Genomic DNA, 9,360 nt, shown 5'->3' on the forward strand with positions numbered 1-9,360 from the left:
CTCCACCCCCACCCACCCGCGCCCAGCCCCCTGCGCGCCGGCGCCGCTGGAGGGGGGACCCGCCCCCCTGCAGTGCCCCACCTTCTACCGGGCAGCTCCACCCGGTGCCCCCATCACCACCGCAACCAAAGAGCAGAGAAACTCTTGGCCCACGCACCAAATCCAGGCCTGAAGCCATGCTTGGTTTGACGCGGTGGTTGTTGCTTTTTGTTGTTGCGTTTTCTTTTTTTAATTAGAATTAATTCCCATCATTTAAAAATGGGAGCTTTTCTCATAAAAATCCACATATCTATGCAGTTTAGAAAAAAGAAGCCCGGAGCAGATGCCTCTCCATCTTGCAGTGTCTCTTGGCAGAGGTCTGAGCAGACACTGGCCTGCAGCTGTCCTCAGTCCCCACTAGGCCCACCTGCCGGTCCCTTGGCCAACCACTCCAGTCAACCTGCAAATCCGAGAACCCATGGAGACCCTCCCTGTAGGATGCCCATCCCGCTTAAGGCCTTCTGTAAAGACACCATACTTCTGACAGGCCCTCCCAGTGCCCACAGCCCCCAGGGGATGGTGGTGCCTGCCCTGTCTGCCTGCCTCCTCACAGGCTGGCATCCCTGTCTCTGTGGCTGTCTGTTACCACAGGGCTGCTGCTCTCTGGCTGGATTCTACCTCCATCCTGGCTCTAGGCCTAGCCCACAGTAGGCACTCAGTAAGTGTTGGCTGAGCCGCAACCTGAGAATGGCCGTGATCGGGATTCCAGGAGGCTGCCTGGGCCGTGGCGGGCCCAGGGCACCGGTCCCTGCAGCTGATGTTCATTTTTAAAGCCCCAAATGTTCGTTCGAGGCGGCACTCGCCAACCAAGAAAGCTAATGATTTCCACGCTTCATTTTTTTTCTCTACCTTAATCCCACTGCCAATGCTTCTGGGGCTCTACTGCTGCTGCCCTCAGACTGGAGTTCAGTCTCTCTCAGAAGATACACCGCAACTGGAGAATGCCCGGGACCATCTGGGAAGGCCCAGCTGTGCCATCCCAGCCTGTAGGAGACCACTTCCAGGCCTCAGGATCACAGGATCTGAGCGCAGCACTAGCTGATGTCTCTGGAGAAAACCTGAGCAGCACGAGTACACAGATCCGGACCAGCGGCGCTCTGTAGAGTCTCCTAGGCAGGTGTCTTAGTTTCCTTTATTCTGCCACTTCTGAGTGGAGGAGGCGTAGCAAGGAGCCGACCAAGAACCTGCCCCCTTCCAGTCACCAGAGACAGGTTTTCAAAAAAAAGATGTCACAAACCCACCACCACAAGGGTCTCATTTTGCAGAAATAAAACAGGTGAGACAGAATACTCTCAAGATCACAAGGCTTGTAGAACACTATGCCAGGAGCCTGTATTCCCCCACCCCTGCCCCCACCAGCACCCTGCACCCCCTCACCCCTGCACCTCCACCCCTTTACCCCTTTACACACACACACACACACACACACACACACACACACACACACACACCAGAGTATCCAAACAACAAAGGAAGTGAAATCTCCCTGAGGGCTGAATCTAGAACCACATCCATGAGGTTGGGGCTGTCTGTGATGGAGGACAGGTTGGTACCCAGGTACTCGTGGAAACATGCCCAACCTAGGCAAATGTTCAAGATGCTGTCCCAACCTCCTCCACTAACCCCTGGACACAACAGCTCTGTGGGTGCCTTCCTCCATGAAGGGGCCCAGGAAGTAAGCCTGGCTCAACAGCCAGCAGTCGGGCACAGCTCACAAACCCTCTTCTTGAGCATTGCTGTGAGAACTGCCTGGGGAGCAGCCTCTCAGAGAGAGAATAAGCCCCTGTGGGCTTTAGGAGCATCAAGCAACACAGCAGGCTGCCAGGGAGGAGGAAAAATGCCCAGGCTGAGAGATGGGCCACCCTGGATTTACACACTGATTTCCCAACCTCCCAGTTGTGACTGACTGGTTCAGAGTCTCATCTCAGTTGCTTTCCCTCTTAGAATGTGTAGATGCCAATCATAAGCCCAATTTACCTAAGTGATTGTAATGAGCCTGTCATGGGACAATGCATGTAGAGCCCTCAGCACAACTGGGTAAAGCTCAAGACTTGGCAAAGGGAACAGTTAGAAGCATGGTCCAGCCCAGCAGTGGTGGCGCATACCTTTAATCCCAGCACTTGGGAGGCAGAGGCAGGCAGATTTCTGAGTTCGAGGCCAGCCTGGTCTAGAGAGTGAGTTCCAGGACAGCCAGGGCTACAGAGAGAAAAGGAGGAGGAGGACGACGATGAGGAAGAGCAGCAGCAGCAGCAGCAGCATGGTCCAGCAAGGGTTCCCACTCCAGCCTCCACTGCACCAACCAGTGTGGCCTTGGATAAGTCATTGGTCCTTACTGGGCCTCAGTGATCCTGTCTGCAAAGGAGGTTATCGGTGACACTCCCCACCTTACCAGGTAGTGTAGATTAAATTCAGCTAACTCAGGGTCTGTGTTTGGAATAGCACCAAGGGATAGTAACACCCACTGGCATTCCTTTGCCTGCTGTTACTCAGCCCCAACTTCAAGGAGACTTTCGAACTGTCCCCAGGAGACCATGAGGCTTTGCTTGGAAATTAGAATATAGCGAACAGGCCTATGTTCAAATCCCACACTTGCAGGTTGAGATCTCTGAGCAGGTTGAGGTGTCTTCAGCTCAAACACGGGAGCACAGCCGCATGTGCAGTGGCTGACTATCAGCCGCTCTGGTATTCAAGTGCTCATCTCTCCTTCAATATAGATCAGGTTTTTCATCTCCTGGACTTTACTGTGTATCCAGTCCCGCTCTGAGGACACTGTAGCTGTAGGACCTTTTGAACACTATAGCTGTTATGGCTAAGGCCTGGTCTATATTGAAGGAGAGATGGGCACTTGAATACCGGAGCGGCTGTAGACTGGTCTCCCTTGTCCAGTCTTAAACCACCTGGACAGCTCCTAAGTATATATCTGGGAGCCCCACCAAGGCTGTCTAGGCTGCAGATTTTGGTAGTAGGTATTAGCTGGTAATTGGGAGACCAGCTGGCCCCCTCAGTGACTCCGGATTGTTCTGGAGACCATGGAAGGGGTCCCACCTGGAGAGAGGAAAGCAGAAACTCCATAGAGGGCTCACCTGACCTCTCTGGGCTCATTGTCCCCAATTCTCCAGTTTTACTGTCTCCTGGCTCCAACTTTTTTTGAAAAAAGATTTATCTATTTTGATGTGCACTGGTCTGCCTGCATGTCTATGTGAGTGAGTCAGGTTCTCTGGAACTGGAGTTACTACAGACTGTCGTCAGCTGCTATGTGGTTGCTGGGAATTGATCTCAGGTCCTCTGGAAGAGCACTCTGTGCTTTTAACTGCTGAGCCATCTCTCCAGCCCATTTTACGGTCTCTAAAATAACAATCGTTACTTATATCATTCATTATTGAGCTGTGTATCATCTACTCCCACCCTTCTTCCCCTCAAATCCAGGAGTATAAGGGTTCAGGTATACCCCTCTTTTTGTTGTTTGGGGTTCATTTGACACAAGGTCTCATGTCTCCCAGGTTGGCTTTGAACTTGCTCTGTTGCCAAAGATGACTTTGAACTCTTCATCCTCCTGTCTCTGCCTCCCAAGTGCTGGAATTACAGAGCTAGGCCACTATGCCTTACTTCAGTATGTCTTGATTCCTGCTATACTAACTGTACCCCCACAGTGTGCAGAACAGTGCCAAGCACATAGTAGGTGCTCAGTGAATATTCACAATGAAATAAGAATCTCCAGATAAGGCCTGGAAAGATGGCTTGGAGGTTAAGAGTGCATGCTGCTCTGGAATATGACCAAGATTCAGTTCCTGGGACTGGGCATCTCCGGGGCATCTGACACCTTCTGTGGCCTTGGGGGGCATCTCCACCCACTTCGTGCTCATACACCATTTCAGGCAATTGTGCCTCGTGCATGCCGTACATGCACGCACAATAAAAAACGAGTAACTCTTAAAACAATCCTCAGGTGGTGGCATTAAGTGCGCAGGGTGGAATGGCGATGCTCCAATGCCTGTGTGCAGCTCCCCCTCCTAGGAGACAGCCCACTTGGGCTGTTAACCCAACACCAACCCCCACCCTGCAGCAGCAGAACTGAGGAAGGGCACCTCAGGGACTTCCCTCCCACTCAGTAGTCAGGAAGCTACTCCCCAGTGCAAAGGGGCTTCTTGGACCAGCAGGGAGAACTTGGGCAGTTTCCTGGCTCACTGCTCATTCTTTTGCTGTTTGGTGACACAGAGAGGCTCCTGCAAGCCTAATGCTCCCTCAGATGTAACCTAGAATTCCCCCTTCTAGAGCCTAGTAGGACTTCTCCAGCCCACCCACCCTCTAAATTGGAGGGAGGGGCTTCTCAGCTAAGCCCCGGGATGTCATGTGGGGGCTGAGCTCCCCGCCCCTCGCGTGCGCATGGCACTCCCCCGCTACAGTTTACAAAGTGCGTTCACAGACATTATCACGTCGGCTCCTAAACGCCCCCTAAAAACCACAATAAATCTCTCGCTCTGGCTCCGGAGCCCACCGGCTGCCGCGTAATCACTGAGCAGAGAGGCCTCAGGGCCCAGAGTCTGCCAAAGCCTCCTCGGCGCCAGCAGGGGCAGAGGGGGGATCCACGTGGGCGGGTGGCAGGTGGCGGGTGGCAGGCCCAGCTGGGGCGCTGCGGGAGAGAGGAGCAAGCCCGCCCGAGGCCCAATCCTACAAAAGCAGACTGTGCTGTCTCAACCCAGAAGCTCTCTTGGGAGAGGGGCCAGCAGCCACGGGATCTGGAGGACAGAGGCTGGTGGGCTGAGAGGCCAGGAAACACTACAGGAGACCCGGAGGCTTAGTTCTTGGGAGCATCGTTGGGATGTAGCGGAGCCATAAAATTTTTTCTGTTGGGGAGCCAGGGTTAGCTGACCGTAGCTGGCTCTTCTCTCACCCGCTACTTTCTCCATCCCTAGATAGCTGTCCTCAGTGTGACTCTGGCTGGCTGTAGGGTCCTCTTAGCAGATCTCTCCAGTGACAGGAGCCCCCTCTCATACTGTTCTCTGTCTGGGACCGTCCTGCTGCCCTATTAAGACTCCTAACCTTTCTCAAAAGACAATTCGGAGTTCTCTATATGTTGACCCCCACCCCAAAAAAAAACTCCAGAAGTGGCTCCTTGAACCCCTAACTGCACCTGAGTGTCCCTCTGCTCTAATCAAGTCCTGTTTCCACTCAGTTCCTTGTGCCTAGAGGGCAGCAGCTGTGTCCTCCTGCAGTGAGGTGACCCAGACAACACAGAAAGGATACCTCCTGATGAGCCACAGAACCACAGTCAGGACGCTTGGGGACAGTCAGCCCAAACTGATGACAACCCACAAGAAAGAGGCAGTAAGGCCCTGTGTTTACAGATGGGCTCCTAGCCCTGAGTTAACCACAGAGAGAGAGAAAAAAAAAATTATCCCAAATGCCTGAGCAGAATCAGCCAGTGGCTGTGGTTGGGGAGGCAGGGGGGCGGGGAGTGTTTTCTTACATTTCCCTGGGTTCTCAAAGTTAGAGAAGCTCAGCTTACAAACTGTGGAAAGTTCAGGAAAGTTTAACTAAGCAAGGAGATGGAGGGCCTGACCCACCAGCTGCGGTTGCCCTGGCAGGCTTCCTTCCTGGGCTTCTCCTCTTGGTGGCCACCTCCTGGGAGGCCTTGGCCTTGGCCTCTGGGCTTGGGGGGGGGGCAGCTGATCTAACAGAGTGGTGGCTGTGGTGTGTCACGGCAGTCAGGGAGCAGGTGGCATCAGCTCTGAGGCCTCTTGAAAGGAGGCAGTTTTTCCCATCCCCAGCCTTCACAGGCCTGGGAGAACGGCAGGGCGGGACACGGTAGCCCTGGAAGTCTTGGCCAGGAGATATCTGCGGAAGAAGCAGGGAAGCTAGAGATAAAGGTTTGTGGGGTGGGGCAGTTGTCCGTACTCCCAGAAAAGACCTCTGAGTCCACACCCCACAGGCTCCAGAACTGGCTCTGATGGTCTGGCTGCTTGGCCTGGCATTCCAGCTCCTTTCCCCTAGTAAGGACTTGTATCCAGAAACACACAAATAGACAAAATTCCTACAGTTCTTGTAAAAGGATGAGCAGCCCGATTTAATAAGGAGCTAAGAGTTTGTACAGGTATTTCTCCAAAGAAGACATACAAATAGGTGCTGCCGATGTAAGGCAGAGTGTTGGCCTAAAATGTACAAAATCCCCAGTGGGGTCCTGAGGGGTGTGGTGCACTCTTGTAATCTGGGCACTCAGGAGGTAGAGGCAGGGGGATGGAAAGTTCAAGGTCACGGCGAGGTGACTCTTTGTGTAAGGTGCTTGCCAACAAGCCCGAGGACATGGGTTCAAGCCCCTGGACCGACATGGCAGAAGATGAGAACCAAATTCCCACAAGCTCAGCAAGCTCAAGTTATCCTCTGTTCTCCACAGGCATTACAGCACACACACACACACACACAGAGGGAGAGAGAGATGTGGCGGGAGAGAGAGAGAGAGAGAAAGAGAGAGAGAGAGAGAGAGAGAGAGAGAGAGAGAGAAGAGACAGACAGACACATGGACAGACACATGGAAACACAGATACAAAAATAATGAATGCAACAATTTCTAAACAAAACATTTAAGGTCATCCTTAGCCACATAGCAAGTTGGAGGACAACCTGGTCCACTAACACCATAATTTAATAAAAAAGAAGATATACAAATAGCCAATATACATCATCAGTGATTGATCAAAATACAAAGAAACATTCCAAACACATCAGGATGGCTGTTATTAAGGAAGATGGGAGACAGTGAGTGCTTGTGGGCACGTGGAGAAACTAGAATCTTTTGTTCATTGCTGCTGGGAGTGAAGAATAGTGCCGCCACCAAGAACAGGATACTACATCACCTAACAACTCCACCCCTGGTCATACACACCCAAAAGAAGTCAAAGTACAGCCAGGCATGGTGGCACACACTTGTAATCCCAGCACTCAGGATCAGGTGTTGAAGTCAGCCAGGGCTACACAGTGAGGTCCCATGGAGTGTTAGGTACAGCCTGGGCCCCATAAGCATGCTGACCTGAATTCAAAGCCCCAGTGCAGCCAGCCACAACAGCATGCACCTGAAATCCCTGCCCTCCTATGATGAGATGGGAAGTGGAGGCAGGAGGACTCCTGGAAGCTAACCGGTCAGATAGCCTGGCCTCCACAGTGGCTGACCACAAGAAAGCCTGTCTTGTAAGGTGAGAGGTGAAGACCAATGACCAAGATCCCCCTCCACGCTTTGCATGTGTGCCCCAGCCTGTGTGTACCTGCACATACAAACACATACTCAATGTTTTTCTTTTTTTAAAAAGGTGGAGCACTATTGAGGAAGATACTTGATGCCAACCTCTGGCCTCCACTTGTGTTCACACACACAAAGTCAGAAAGGAAAGAAGGGAAGAGAGGAGGGAGAGAAGAGAGGGGAAGGAGAGGAGGGATGGAGGCCGGAAGAGGACAAGTTTCCCCGTTAGATTTTGTGCCGCATCATTCACAGCACTGAGAAGACGGAGACAGCTCAGGTGTTCACTCCTAGACGAACCGTGGTAAGTGTGTTCCGTGGACTATTGCACGAAGTGCCTGCTGTCACCTGGATGAGCCTTGAAAGCACCCTATGCAAGAGGACCCAGAGTGTCTGCCTCTATTTTTCTTTTCTTTTAATTTCTAAAATTTTTTATTTTAAGCATTCCAAGACTGTCAAAACCATAGAGAAAGAAAGTAAATTGGTGGTAGACAGGCTAGGGGCTAGGAAAAGAAGGAATGGGAATGATTGTTAAGAGGTTCAGGGTTTCTTGGGATGATTAAAAGTGCTGGAAGTGCCGGGCGTGGTGGCACACGCCTTTAATCCCAGCACTCGGGAGGCAGAGGCAGAGGCAGGCGGATTTCTGAGTTCGAGGCCAGCACTTGAGAGACAGAGGCCAGCATTTTGAATTCAAGACCAGCCTGAGCTAATTGTATCTGTGTATGTAACTGTCAAAGAAAGGAACATCATGGTAACAGTATGATTCAATATATACAAAGTTACTAGTTGTAGGAAAAAAATGTTACAGTATGGAAATTACATTTCAGTGAAGGTCTTTAAAAAGTGGGGTCCTTGCACTTCAGTTTTACTCCCACAAGTCCCCTTGATCCAGCTCTGTGATCTGGTAAGGCTCAGGGTAAGGCTCAACCACTGCCCCTTCAAGCCACCATCCTGTAGCAATGAAACAGCAGCTGCCAGACACCAGACCCTTTGACCTGCGAGGCTTGACATGATTTCTCCAATGGGCCTGATCTGCCTCTGCCTCATGTCTGGCTGCTCCTGGTCCCCAGAGAGGCCCTTGTGGTCCTCACCTCTGGCTGATTCTTCCTTTCCATACAGCACATGATGTGTGCTCGGGGTACCTTGATCACAGCACAAAGCAAGGCTGCTGGTGAGCGCGGAAGGAAACTTCTGCTCTATCAGTCAGTGCACTGCACTGTGAGGATGAAGAGGGGGAAACCCCAAGACACAGCGTGAAGCTGAGAGGCAGGTCAGGGGACGCCATTGGCCCTGGCCCAGGCGGGAAGAGTCAGTCCAACCTTGCATAGAGGCCACACAGGTAAAGAAGAGATACAAACTGGGAAGGAACCAGAGCTAACACCAAGCCACTGTGGGAATGACAGCAGTGCGAGGGAGAATGAGCCCAGGAGGAGGAGGGGGACATTTCCAATGAGAGTCCACCTGAGGTAGCTGATGGGAACTCCACAAGCAGTCCTAGATCCACTTAGCAGGTCTACCCACTGGCCCCATGGTATTTCCTAGCCCCACCCCCTGCGGCACCCTATCACAGAAAGTTGGATCTCCTCTCTCACCTGGCCAAGGCCAAGGCTTCCTCACTGACTGTCCAACCCCACACGTCACATACTTGCCTTTTCTCGTTTATGCTCCTTACATGGTCCTCCATGGCCCTAACTACAAAGGCCAGACACTGTACCTGGGCACACAACCCTTCCTCCAAGGATGTGCCAGCTGGTTTTGCGGCCTGCCCGACACTCATACACGGCCCACTCCACTCCTGCGCCACACCTTCACACAAGGTGTACAGACCCTTTCTCTTTCTGCCCTTGTAGAACGGCTGTCCAGGGCCTCAGCAGCATGAAGCCTGCACCTTCACACATCCTTTCTAGACCCCAGAGGAAGTGATTCTGTGTCCCGTAAGTTAGTGCCCTGCAAAGTTAAAGAGGGAGTCCCCAGAAGGCCCCCTATGGCTTTTTTGTTTGTTTGTTTGTTTTTGTTTTTCGAGACAGGGTTTCTCTGTAGCCCTGACTGTCCTGGAACTCACTTTGTAGACCAGGCTGGCCTCGAACTCAGAA

General features: G+C 52.3%; 1 protein-coding gene across 1 annotated transcript in view; it reads right to left on the reverse strand.

The window, feature by feature from the left end:
* The window catches only part of Tcf20 (transcription factor 20), a 178,330-nt gene that overhangs the window by 154,230 nt on the left and 14,740 nt on the right, over nucleotides 1–9,360 (reverse strand). The gene's annotated exons all lie outside the window — the stretch shown is intronic.

Source organism: Mus caroli, chromosome 15 (assembly GCF_900094665.2).
Source record: "Mus caroli chromosome 15, CAROLI_EIJ_v1.1, whole genome shotgun sequence".
Classification (NCBI taxonomy): Eukaryota; Metazoa; Chordata; class Mammalia; order Rodentia; family Muridae; genus Mus; species Mus caroli.